Raw genomic sequence first — 12871 nt, forward strand, 5'->3', positions numbered from 1 at the left:
TACAATTTTTGCTTTAACCGTTTTTCAAAGCTCCTCGTATACTGTATCCTTTTCAATATTATTATATATTTTTATTTTAGAAGTCGTAATATCACACCACCTCTGTTTTGCATCTTAGGTGTAAAGTTTTGTGTGGTAGGGTATTATACTCGCTGCGTACTTCCTCTACTCGCTCCGCCATTGTCGTAGATTGTCGCATCCGCGTTCAGATCTGTCGTTGCTCGCCTCGCGACGTTCTTTTCTCAGCGTCGCCTTTTGTGGTAACTTCTTCTCCAATAACAACAACAACGCTCTTCTGGTTAAGCTGATTTTCTCCTTCAATCAAGGTACTTTAATTTCGTATCTCTGATTTTGATTTCTCACTATAATTTCAGAGAATGTCTCTGTATTTTTATTTTGATTTGGTTTTATCAATTAGGATATTTATTTTCAAATCTATTGTTATTTATTTTCTTCTTGAAAAGTTTTCTTTTGTTTTATTGAATATATATAATGAAGCCATTGGAGACATACAAAGCAGATCTGAACACTGATTTGAAGAAGCACCATGCGCTGGTAACATTTCTGGACAAGATGGCTTATTGGACTGTTAAATCGCTCAGATTCCCCACTGATCTATTCTTTCAGGTATTCATTATTCATTGATATCTTTTCAAGTGGTACATGATGGTGCATGTGATGTTAGGTTGCTGAGGATTAGATCATAAGTTGATTAACCAGCATATGATGGGTCTATTATTATTATTATTTGAGAACTAAATCATGTAATTAATAATATAATACCTTTTATCTTTTGAAATAGGATAAAACAAATTTCTGAAAGTTAAATTATCTTCATGAAGATTAATAGCTTGGAGCCTCTTTAAGGAAATTAAACTGATGATGATTACAAAGAATACTTTGTTTAATTTGGGAAGTCCATATTACCTCTTTGTTCTTTAATATAGAAATATTACATCTTACATACCTTAAAAGAAAAATATAAACCTTGATAATTTCATAATCTATACTATAAAATGCTTAATTAAGCTTTGTTCTTATCATATGTTTTATGCAAATGTAACAGCATACGAATGCTTTCCATTTTTCTTTATCAGTTTTTCTTATCATACAAATGCTTTATTCTTATATTTATATTTCTTCTCATCAGTTTATGAAGGGGAAAAGCCCTTTTACAAGGAAAAAGACATTGCTATTCCGGTACATGTTTATGGTAAAACTAAAGACGTAGCTGAGCAGTTCATTTCCGAAAATTACTCGAGTTATGCAATTTTGAGAAGCAGTATCATCTATGAACCACAAACAGTCTCACCTGTTCCAAAATCTCTTCCAATTCAGGTGGATATGCAATATCTGAACTTTGTATGTTATTATTTAATAGTTACTCGATGCTATTAATTAAATCTATCTCTTGATGCAGTGGATGGATGGCGTCCTTGCTAAAGGAGAAGAAGTGCAGTTCTTTCACGATGAATTCTGTTGTCCGATTTTTATTAAGGATCTTGTAAATATAATACTAGCTTTACCAAGCTTATGAATATCAGGTAATAGGAGTTTTAGAACCAAAGCTTATATATTGATCAAAATGTTTTTAAGTAAAAGAAGATCTAAATGAGAGATTTAGTATGTCATTCTGAACATTATATTGGAGAAGGGTTACTTCCTATCTATGAAAATTATTCATATATTATAACTGAGTTACATATAAATACAGAATTTCATGTAAATATGATTTTCCTTGGCATTTTCATTTTCTTTTAGCCCTTTTCAAATTCTCTCTTTATTCTTTTTGAACTAATTTTGCAGCCATGATTTCTACTTTTCTGATTTTTTTATAGAGGATAAGCAAATACAATTGCTACTGAATGCTGGTCGACCTGATAAGGTATCGCGAGTTCAAATGGCCAAGGCTGTTGCACAGTTTAGAGGCCATGACACCTCAAAAATAAAATCAGTGTCTGCCTCGCCCGTATGTAAACCACTTCATTTTATCACAATTTTCTGATGTAATTAGTAATTGTTTATTGGTTGCTATAAAACTGAATCAACTAGAAAAAAACACAGGGGAAAAACCTTTTTTTTTTGTTCCAATTAAATTAATCAAAATAGATGGTTGCTGTTGTTCATGTATGTTGATTGGTATTGATTCTAGTGTGCTTGTTTGAGTATATAGGAAATTTGTAGCTGAAAATAAAAATTAGACTCAGTTGCTTAGAGTAACAAAATATGAGGATAAATATATATGCTTCATTTTTGTTGCAAAATGCTTATTTGTCTCTGGTTCCCACCTATGTAACCAAACATACCCTTTTTAATGGGGTTAAAAAAGGTTAGTAAAAGCTGATGCAAGATATTTGCTTTGTTATAGAGCAATTTACTGGAATGGAGCATTATGAATTTTCTGTTACTGGAGTTGTATCTCACTTTTAACATTATGAATTTTCTGTTACAATGGCATTACTTAAATGCTATGCAAGATATTAGTCACTGTATGCAAGTTACTAAGATAGTTGACATTTAGTTTAGTTGATTATTCCTTGTAACTTAAGTCACTAAGATAGTTAATAAGTTAGTTGGTGTAACAGTATGCAAGTTAGTTTATTGTGCATGAAAAAAATGGTGAGTGAAGACCAAAAACGAAGCCCGAGAAACCAGAAGTACCCTGCAACTGAGGGAAATGGCCAAAGCCAAAACCTTAACGATGCCGTTTTGAGTCCGCGATTCAAATCTGCCGCAGTTATTGCCGGCTAGGACGAAGAGGCACTGCTTCTCGCGAGCCTCGTCGTTGAAGACACACCAGATAGAGATTTCAAACACAGGAAGCGCTTTGTCTTGAACTCCAAGACTCCACCCACCAATTCAAGAAGGTATTCTAATCCTGCTTTCTTCAACGCTTTTTTGTTTGAATTGCGTTATTGCAATTATGTGATTATTGGAGTGAACTTTGTGTTTAGGAAACGCAGGGCACAGAGTTCCCTAGAATCGATATGAGTGGCTGATTTTGATCTTGACGAAGAAGACACTCCAAGAAAAGGTTATTTTATTTGCATTGTTTTCAATTTGGGGTTTAGGGTTCTTGGTCTTTCATAATAGATTCTTATGTTATCATTACTATGCAGATAGAAAAAGACTAAAGAAAAGAAGGCCACTGTAAACGAAGAGAGTAAAAAAGGAGGGAAGGAATCCAATGTTGATGCACTTCCCTGCATTGATAAGCTCAGAGACGAGCTTTCTTGTGCAGTGAGTGGTTTTGATGTCGATATCATTGTTTTCAAGGTTCATAAATTCCTAGTTTCGAAATCATTTCATGTTTGATTTTATATATCATTGTGCAGATTTGTTTGGAGATATGCTTTGATCCAAGTACCACCCCTTGTGGTCACAGGTACACTTCAAATAATTTTTTTTTGAATTTCTTACTTAGTATGATTTGTCCTGGCCGTTTTTTAAATTTCTATTAATTAATTGATTTTCATATCCTAGATTTCTAATTCAAAATCTTGAATATATATTTACAGCTTTTGTAAATGGTGCCTTCAATCTGCTGCAGACAAATGTGGCAAAAAATACCCAAATGCAAGCAAGTAATGGGGATATATATAGTTTCTTTTCTTTCTTTAGACTCATTCTCTTCCTGTCTGAAACCTTAAATGTCCAGTCTTAGTTGGGTTAGCTTCTTTGGAGAGAAATAATGATTCAAAAATTTGTCTACCAGTTTATTCCATGTTTTCAAGTTTAATTTGGGCTGATTATTCAGCCACCTCTTTGTTTGACCTTTTACAACAAATGAAAAAAGTAATAGCCTGTAGACATCCTGGTCTACTTCACTAGTTCTTACTATGTCAACTATCAGCAAGGAATTATGTGGGTTCTTCTTGTGAAAATCCTTGAAATTGGAAGATTTGTTACACTAGAGTGATTAGCTATGGGTTGAGCTCAAAATGAGCTACTCCAATAGGAGGCATACTGATTTTGCTTTCATAGAAGTCAGGAGTAGGTGCTATATAAGACCCTAAAGTTCTTCTGGGTTGTGCATTCCCAATTAGATCCATAGTGATTTCAGTATTCCTGCACAAACAAGAGACAATAAAAAGTGAGAGTTTCTATGTCAAAGTTTAAAGAACTCCCAGCGAGATATCCCAAAAAAACAAGAAAAGATTTTTTTTGAATTAATTTGAAAATAAATTAAGAAACTAAAAAATAAATTATTAGAAATTTCGAAAATTAAAAAGAGAAAGTCAATTAAAGATTTTGAAATTCAAATTTGATAGGAAGAAAGACCAATGAAACACCAAAGTTAAAATTAAAACAAGATCAAGCAAAAAATAAATTAAAAATATTTAAAAATAAGATTAAAGATTTGATTTTAAAATTTTTGAAAGTTGAAAAGAAAGAGTCAACCAAAGATTTGCAAAACTGAATTTCGAAAAAAAAAGTCAACAAGATAAGATAAGATTTTAAAATTAAGACAGAAGATTTGAATTTTTTTTTTAAAATACGTTTTGAAATTAAAAAAGAGAAGAGAGAGAAGGAATTAGAAATTTTTGAAAAAAGGATGAGAGAGAGAGAGTAGTTAGAAGGTTTTGAAAAAAAGGAAAGAGAAAGAAGAATAAAAGAAAGAATAAGATAACACAAATAACTAACTAACTAACAAGATTTGAAAATAAAATAAAAGATTTGATTTTGAAAATTTGAAATTTAAAAAGAAAAAGTCAAAAGAAGATCTTGAAAATTAAAATTGGAAAGAAAAAGTCAAACATAGATTAGGAAAGATAAGATTTGAAAAGATTTTATTTTTAAAATTTGAAAATTAAATTTTAAAAATTTTGAATTTTAAAATTTGAAAATTAAATTTTGAAAATTAAATTTAAAATTTGAAATCTGAATTTTAAAACTTGAATTTTGAAATCTTGAAGTTTGAAAATTGATATTGAATTAAGGTAAGATAAGAATTTGAAATTTGAAATTTGAAATTTGAAATTTAAAATTTGAATTTAAAACAAGATAAGATAAAATTTTGAATTTTAAAGAAAAAGATAAGACAAAGATTTGAAAAGATAACAAGAAAGTTTAAAATTTGAATTTTGAATTTTCGAATTTTGAAAAATTATAAAGGCAAACACTAAAAGACACGAAATTTAAAAATTTAGAAATCAATTTGACTATGATTTCGAAAGTTTGGAAAGAAAAACACAAAATGACACCAAACTTAAAAATTTTAAGATCAAACAAAAGAAAATAACAAGAACAGTTCGAATACTATGAAGAACACTCAAGAAAAATTTTTGAAAAGCTAAAGGAAAGAAAAACCAAGAAAAACCAAAAAGACACTAAACTTACAGATTTTGAAATCAAACAAGAAAAATTATCAAGAAAATTTCGAACATCAAGAAAGAAAGCAAGAACAATTTCAAACATTCAAAGAAAAAGATGAACGCAAAAAAGGGACACCAAACTTAAAAAACTGACACAAGACTCAAACAAAAGATAAAGATTACTAAAGAAAAGAAAATGTTTTGAAAAGTTTTTGAAAAAGAAAACAAGAAACACAATTAAAAGAGCAAATAAACCATAAAAAGTACCTAATCTAAGCAACAAGATAGTCCGGTAGTTTGTCAATCTCGAACCATCCCCGACAACGGCGCCAAAAACATAGTGCACGAAATTGAACTCCCCGACAACTGAATCCCACGGAGATTGTCGGATTGAGCAAGCAATGGCTATCTTTTAAATCCTAGTCAGGCGATTAGAAAAGATGATTGTTTGAATGCCTAAACGAAATAGTAAAGAACGAAATACCAGATTGATGTGAAAACAGTGATAAAGATTCAGTTAAGGCTTCGGAGATATTATTTATTTCCAGATTAACTTTTTTTTACTGTCTACTTCAATAACGAATGATTCATTCAATGGTAGCCGTAAGTGATTAACTCATGTCCTCTCATCAAGTTAATCTTTTCTAAACCACAACAGTTCACCATATTCGAGTAACTCATGTCCTCTCATCAAGTTGACTCATGGCTTCTCACTGTAGCCGAAGATGAAGCTCTAAGCAACCCACTCCCCTTCGCGATCCTACTCAAAATGCCACAGACAAGGTCGGATCTTCCAAGTCAAAGAGTGTTGCTTTTCTGACTCTAGCCTTAGCGCCACAGAGACCTTAGTAACCCACGGTCAACGAGATTTCATATCATGTATCCAAAGTTGCCCAGGTACTCTCTTGGAATCCGCAATGCATTCTCTAGCTTTACTTCAATGCTATCCGAGTCAGGACTCACACGGAACCCATGTAGAACAAGGATGAATGTATAAGAGAATAGAATCAGACATATTGAAATAGAAACAGTAATATTATTAATCCATGAGAATTAGCAGAGCTCCTAACCCTAACTTAGGAGGTTTAGTTGCTTACAGCTTACAGAAAATAATAATAGTAATGTGTCTATGCTTCTCCCCTCCTGGGAGGCATGATCCTCAGGAGGAAGGAAGTTTCTTATTCATAACCAAATACTAGACCTAAAAGATGCTACTATTAATTAAAAATAACAAAAATGTGATAAACTAAGCTAAATGGTGCGAAAATCCACTTCTGGGTCCACTTGGTGAGTGTTTGGGTTGAGTTTGGAGTAAATTCACATGCTTGGACTCCTTTTGGGACGTTGAACGCCGGATTTGGTCCATTTTGGGCATTCAAAGCCGAGCTTGCTCCTTTTGGGGCATTGAACACCGGACAGGGGGTGATTTAGGCGTTCAACGCCCATTTTGGGACTTTATTTCCAAAGACAAGTATAGACTATTATATATTTTTGGAAAATCCTGGAAGTTAGCTTTCCAAAGTTTTTGAGAGTGCATCAATTGGACCTCTGTAGCTCCAGATATCCCTATTTGAATGCACGAGGTTAGGAGTTGACAGCATCTGCAGTCCTTTCTTTGCCTCTGAATCAGACTTTTCCAAAACTTGCTAGATTCACCCAAAAATCACCTAAAATCATAGGAAAACCACAAAAACTCAAAGTATCATCCAAAAAGTGATTTTTGCACTAAAACCTATATAATAAAACTTAATCAAATGTACTAAAAACACTAAGAAAATAATGCCAAAAAGCGTATAAAATATCCGCTCATCAATTGTCTATGGTAAGACTAAAATAAACAACGTTCTCTTGTTATTTTTATATATAATCTTTTCTTTCTAACCCTTAAATGTTTTTTGTTACTAAAAATGTTTGGTTGCTAATTAGCGACCGATTTAGTGAGTCAAATGTTAGTTGCTAAAATATAGTTTCTACTTAGTGACCGAATTAGAGACTGAAACATTGGTAACAAATTAGAGACCAAAATGCTGGTCGCAAATTAGCGACTGATTTCACGACCAAAAAGTTGGTCACTATTTAGCAACCAATATACTCAGCGATCGATTTAGTGGCCGAAAAATTTGGTCACCATTTAACGACTGATTATATTAGCAATCGATACTCTATGGTGAGGGTTTGGTGTCTTTGTTCAAAAATCGGTCGCTAATGGTTAGCAATCGAAGTTGGTTGTTTTTTTTAATTAGCGACCAAGGTTTTAGCGACCACCAAAATTGGTCGCTAAATTGGTCGCTATTCTGGTAATTTTTTGTAATGTTATACTGTTTTTACATTTTGTTTCTTCACAAAATTCAAGAAATATAAAAATTAAAAATAAAAAATGTAAAGCAAATAGATATCATAAAGTTAAATAATCTATAGTGGTAGAAAATTTTAAATTTTTTATTTTAATAAATGCATAACAACCACTACAAGAGAAACGATACTTAGCAGCGATTTTTATAGGGATTAGTGACGGTTTTAAACCATTGCAAAACGAGTTACTAGTGCTTCAAGAAATGTTGCAGTATGGGAGTGGAGATTTGATTTTGCGGGGTTTATTTGGCCAACGTTGAATTCGACGACATTTTCTGGCAGTTTTGAACCGCTGCAATTTTGTCGACCGTTGTATTTTTTAAACATATTTTGCGGCGGTTTGTAGCCGCCATTATCTGATATTCAATAGTTTTAAATTTATTTTTGGCTATTTTATAACCGTGGCTATTTGCTCGATTAAATGGATGAAAAAATATTGTATTTTGCACCGGCAATCAACGCTTTTTAATTTGAATGTACTGGGTATTATGTTTTGTTTTTTGTTATTTTTTGAATTTTTCCTGATATTATAAATCTTAATTATTTTGTAACTGAAAAAAATTAATGGGTAAACGACATTAGCAAAACTGATAAAAATACTCATATATTTATTCAAATATCAATAAAGTGTATTATTTACTAAGAGTTGCATAGTAAAAAATAAAACGGTGAATATTTAACTAAAAAATTAATTTCAAATTTTAAATTCTACTATCTATTCTCTCCCTCCAATGAATTCATCCATGCAGTCACGTCTGGTGGCAGTGATGAGCGGATAATTTATACGCTTTTTGACATTGTTTTTAGGTAGTTTTTAGTAGAATCTAGCTACTTTTAGGAATATTTTTATTAGTTCTTATGCAAAATTTACATTTCTGAATTTTACTATGAGTTTGTGTGTTTTTCTGTGATTTCAGGTATTTTCTGGCTGAAATTGAGGGACCTGAGCAAAAATCTGATAGGAGGCTAAAAAAGGACTACAGATGCTGTTGGATTCTAATCTCTCTACATTCGAAATAGATTTTCTGGAGCTACAGAAATCCAAATGGCGCGCTCTCAATTGCGTTGAAAAGTAGACATCTAGGGCTTTCCAGTAATATATAATAGTTCATACTTTATTCGAGTTTAGACGACGCAAATTGGCGTTCAACGCCAGCTCCATGCTGCATTCTGGAGTAAAACGCCAGAAACACGTCACAAACTAGAGTTAAACGCCAAAAATACGTTACAACTTGGTGTTTAACCCCAAGAGAAGCCTCTGCACGTGTAAAGCTCAAGCTCAGCCTAAGCACATACCAAAGTGGGCCCCGGAAGTGGATTTATGCACTTAGACTTATTTCTGTAAACCCTAGTAACTAGTTTAGTATAAGTAGAACTTTTTACTATCGTATTGGAGTCTTGGTTATCCTAGTTCCCTCTCTGGGGCCGGAACCAATGAATACCTTTATCACTTATGTATTTTCAACGGTGGAGTTTCTACACACCATAGATTAAGGGTGTGGAGCTCTGCTGTTCCTCGAGTATTAATACAAAGTACTATTGTTCTTCTATTCAATTCATGCTTATTCTTACTTTAAGATATCCATTCGCACCCAAGAACCTGATGAATGTGATGATTATGTGACGCTCATCACTATTCTCACTTATGAACGTGTGCCTGACAACCACTTTCGTTCTACATGCAAATAAGCTCAAATAAATATCTCTTGGATTCCTTAATCAGAATCTTCGTGGTATAAGCTAGAATCCATTGGCATTATTCTTGAGAATCCAAAAAGTCTAAACCTTGTCTGTGGTATTCCGAGTAGAATTCAGGGATTGAATGACTGTGACGAGTTTCAAACTCGTGACTATAGGGCGTGGTGACAACGCAAAAGGATAGTAAATCCTATTCTTACATGATCGAGAACCGACAGATGATTAGCCGTGCGGTGACAGCGCACCTGGACCATTTTCATTGAGAGGTTGGACGGTAGCCATTGACAACGGTGATCTCCCAACTTACAGCTTGCCATGGAAAGGAGTAAGAATGATTGGATGAAAGCAGTAGGAAAGTAGAGATTCAGAAGGAACACAGTATTTTCATGGGCTTATCTGAAACTCCCACCAATGAATTACATAAGTATCTCTATCTCTATTTTATGCTTTATTTATCTTTACATTCGAAAACCATTATAACCATTAGAATCTGCCTGATTGAGATTTACAAGATGATTATAGCTTGCTTTATACCAACAATCTCCGTGGGATCGACCCTTACTCACGTAAGGTTTATTACTTGGACGACCCAATGCACTTGCTGATTAGTTGTGCGAAGTTGTGAAGAATGTGTGTGAACCATAGTATTGTACACCAAGTTTTTGGAGCCATTGCTAGGAATTGTTCGAGTTGTGAAAAGTATGAGTCACGATTTTGCCTATCAAGTTTTTGGTGCCATTGCCGGGGATTGTTTGAGTTTGGACAACTGACGGTTCATCTTGTTGCTCAGATTAGGTAATTTTCTTTTCAAAAAGTTTTCAAAAATCTTTCAAAAATTTTTCTTCTTTTTTGTTTTTTCAGAATATTTTTCGAAAACAAAAATATACAAAAAAATTTTTTAAATCATAAAAACAAAAGATATTTTGTGTGTTTTGTTTGAATCTAGTGTCAATTTTTAAGTTTGGTGTCAATTGCATGTTTTTAAAATTTGTGCATTTTTTTCGAAAAAATTCATGCATTGCATTCTTCATGATCTTCAAGTTGTTCTTGACAAATCTTCTTGTTTGATCTTTAAATTTTCTTGTTTTGTGTTTTTGTTGTTTTTCATATGCATTTTTGCATTCATAGTGTCTTAGCATTGAAAATTTCTAAGTTTGGTGTCTTGCATGTTTTTCTTTTCTTGAAAATTTTCAAAAATAAGTCTTGATGTTCATCAAAATCCTCAAAGTGTTCTTGGTGTTCATCTTGACATTCATAGTGTTCTTGCATGTATCATGTGTTTTGATTCATAATTTTTATGTTTTGAGTCATTTAGTTGTTTTTCTCTCTCTTCATAAAAAATTCAAAAAAAATCAAAAAATATCTTTTCCTTATTTTACTCATAATTTTCGAAATCTTTGTGTTGACTTAGTCAAAAATTTTTAAAATTAGTTGTTTCTTGTTAGTTAAGTCAATATTTCAATTTTAAAAATCTTATATTTTCAAAACTTTTTCAAAAATCGAATCTTTTTCATTTTTTCTTTTATATTTTCAAAATTTTTTTAAAAAAGTGATTTCAAAATCTTTTACTTAATTTCATTTCAAAATTTCGAAAACTTTACTAACAATTAATGTGATTGATTCAAAAATTTGAAGTTTGTTACTTTCTTGTTAAGAAAGGTTCAATCTTTAAATTCTAGAATCATATCTTTTAGTTTCTTGTTAGTCAAGTAATCAATTTTAATTTTCAAAATCAAATCTTTTTAAATATCTTTTCCAAATCATATCTTTTTCAAAACCAATTTCAAAATCTTTTCTAACTTCTTATCTTTTCAAAATTGATTTTCAAATCTTTTTTAACTAACTAATTGACTTTTTGTTTGTTTTACTATTTCTTATCTTTTTCAAAACCACCTAACTACTTTACTCTCTCTAATTTTTGAAAATCACCTCCCTCTTTTCCAAAAATCTTTTTATTTAACTAATTGTTTTAAATTTTAATTTTATTCCTTTTTATAAATTTGAATTTTAACTTTAATTTAAAATAAAAATAAAAATATTTTTCTTTTATTTTAGTTAATTTTCGAAAACTCCTCTCTCTCATCTTCTTTTACTTATTTATTTATCTACTAACACTTCTCTTCTACTCAAAATTCGAACCCTCTTCTCCCCTCTACATGTGTTCAAATTTTCTTCTTATTTTCTTCTACTCACATAAAGGAATCTCTCTACTGTGGTAAAGAGGATCCCTATTATTATTTTCTATTCCCTTCTTTTTCATATGAGTAGGAGCAAGGACAAGAACATTCTTGTTGAAGCAGATCCTGAACCTGAAAGGACTCTGAAGAAGAAACTAAGAGAAGCTAAAATACAACAATCCAGAGAAAACCTTACAGAAATTTTTGAAAAAGAAGAGGAGATGGCAGCCGAAAATAATGAAAACAACAATAATGCAAGGAGGATGCTTGGAGATTATACTACACCTACTTCCAATTTTTATGGAAGAAGCATCTCAATCCCTGCCATTGGAGCAAACAATTTTAAGCTGAAGCCTCAACTAGTTGCTCTAATGCAACAGAACTGCAAGTTTCATGGACTTCCATCAGAAGATCCTTATCAATTTTTAACTGAGTTTTTGCAGATCTGTGATACTGTTAAGACTAATGGAGTATATCCTGAAGTCTACAGGCTCATGCTTTTCCCTTTTGCTGTAAGAGACAGAGCTAGAACATGGTTGGACTCACAACCTAAAGATAGTTTGGACTCTTGGGATAAGCTGGTCACGGCCTTCTTGGCCAAGTTCTTTCCTCTTCAAAAGCTGAGCAAGCTTAGAGTGGATGTTCAGACCTTCAGGCAAAAAGATGGTGAATCCCTCTATGAAGCTTGGGAAAGATACAAGTAGTTGACCAAAAAGTGTCCTTCTGACATGCTTTTAGAATGGACTATTTTGGATATATTCTATGATGGTCTATCTAAGTTCTCTAAGATGTCACTGGACCATTCTGCAGGTGGGTCCATTCACCTAAAGAAAATGCCTGCAAAAGCTCAAGAACTCATTGACATGGTTGCAAATAACCAATTCATGTACACCTCTGAGAGGAATCCTATGAGTAATGGGATGCCTTAGAAGAAGGGAGTTCTTAAAATTGATGCTCTGAATGCCATAGTGGCCCAGAACAAAATATTAACTCAACAAGTCAATATGATATCTCAGAGTCTGAATGGATTGCAAAATACATCCAACAGTACTAAGAAGCATCTTCTGAAGAAGAAGCTTATGATCTTGAGAACCCTGCAATGGCAGAGGTGAATTACATGGGTGAAGCCTACGAAAATACATATAATCCCTCATAGAGAAATCATCCAAATTTCTCATGGAAGGATCAACAAAAGCCTCAAAAAGGCTTTAATGATGGTGGAAGAAACAGGTTTAGAAATAGTAAGCCTTTTCCATCATCTTCTCAGCAACAGACAGAGAATTCTGAGCAGAGCCCCTCTAGCTTAGCAAATATAGTATCTGATCTATC

The 12871-nt window shown here is 32.5% G+C and overlaps 1 long non-coding RNA gene and 1 other non-coding gene across 2 annotated transcripts; one reads left to right on the plus strand and one right to left on the minus strand.

The window, feature by feature from the left end:
* Nucleotides 1–503: 503 nt before the first annotated feature.
* On the plus strand, nucleotides 504–3832 carry LOC112710580 (uncharacterized). Its single transcript, XR_003156908.3, has 8 exons — nucleotides 504–627; nucleotides 1151–1338; nucleotides 1421–1544; nucleotides 1839–2867; nucleotides 2955–3034; nucleotides 3120–3240; nucleotides 3336–3385; nucleotides 3519–3832. It is a non-coding gene; the product is annotated as an uncharacterized lncRNA (long non-coding RNA).
* An 8336-nt stretch (nucleotides 3833–12168) lies between these two features.
* On the minus strand, nucleotides 12169–12276 carry LOC112714009 (small nucleolar RNA R71). The gene has a single exon (XR_003158967.1). It is a non-coding gene; the product is annotated as a small nucleolar RNA R71 (small nucleolar RNA).
* Nucleotides 12277–12871: the final 595 nt, after the last annotated feature.

Source organism: Arachis hypogaea, chromosome 9 (assembly GCF_003086295.3).
Source record: "Arachis hypogaea cultivar Tifrunner chromosome 9, arahy.Tifrunner.gnm2.J5K5, whole genome shotgun sequence".
NCBI classification, from domain to species: Eukaryota; Viridiplantae; Streptophyta; class Magnoliopsida; order Fabales; family Fabaceae; genus Arachis; species Arachis hypogaea.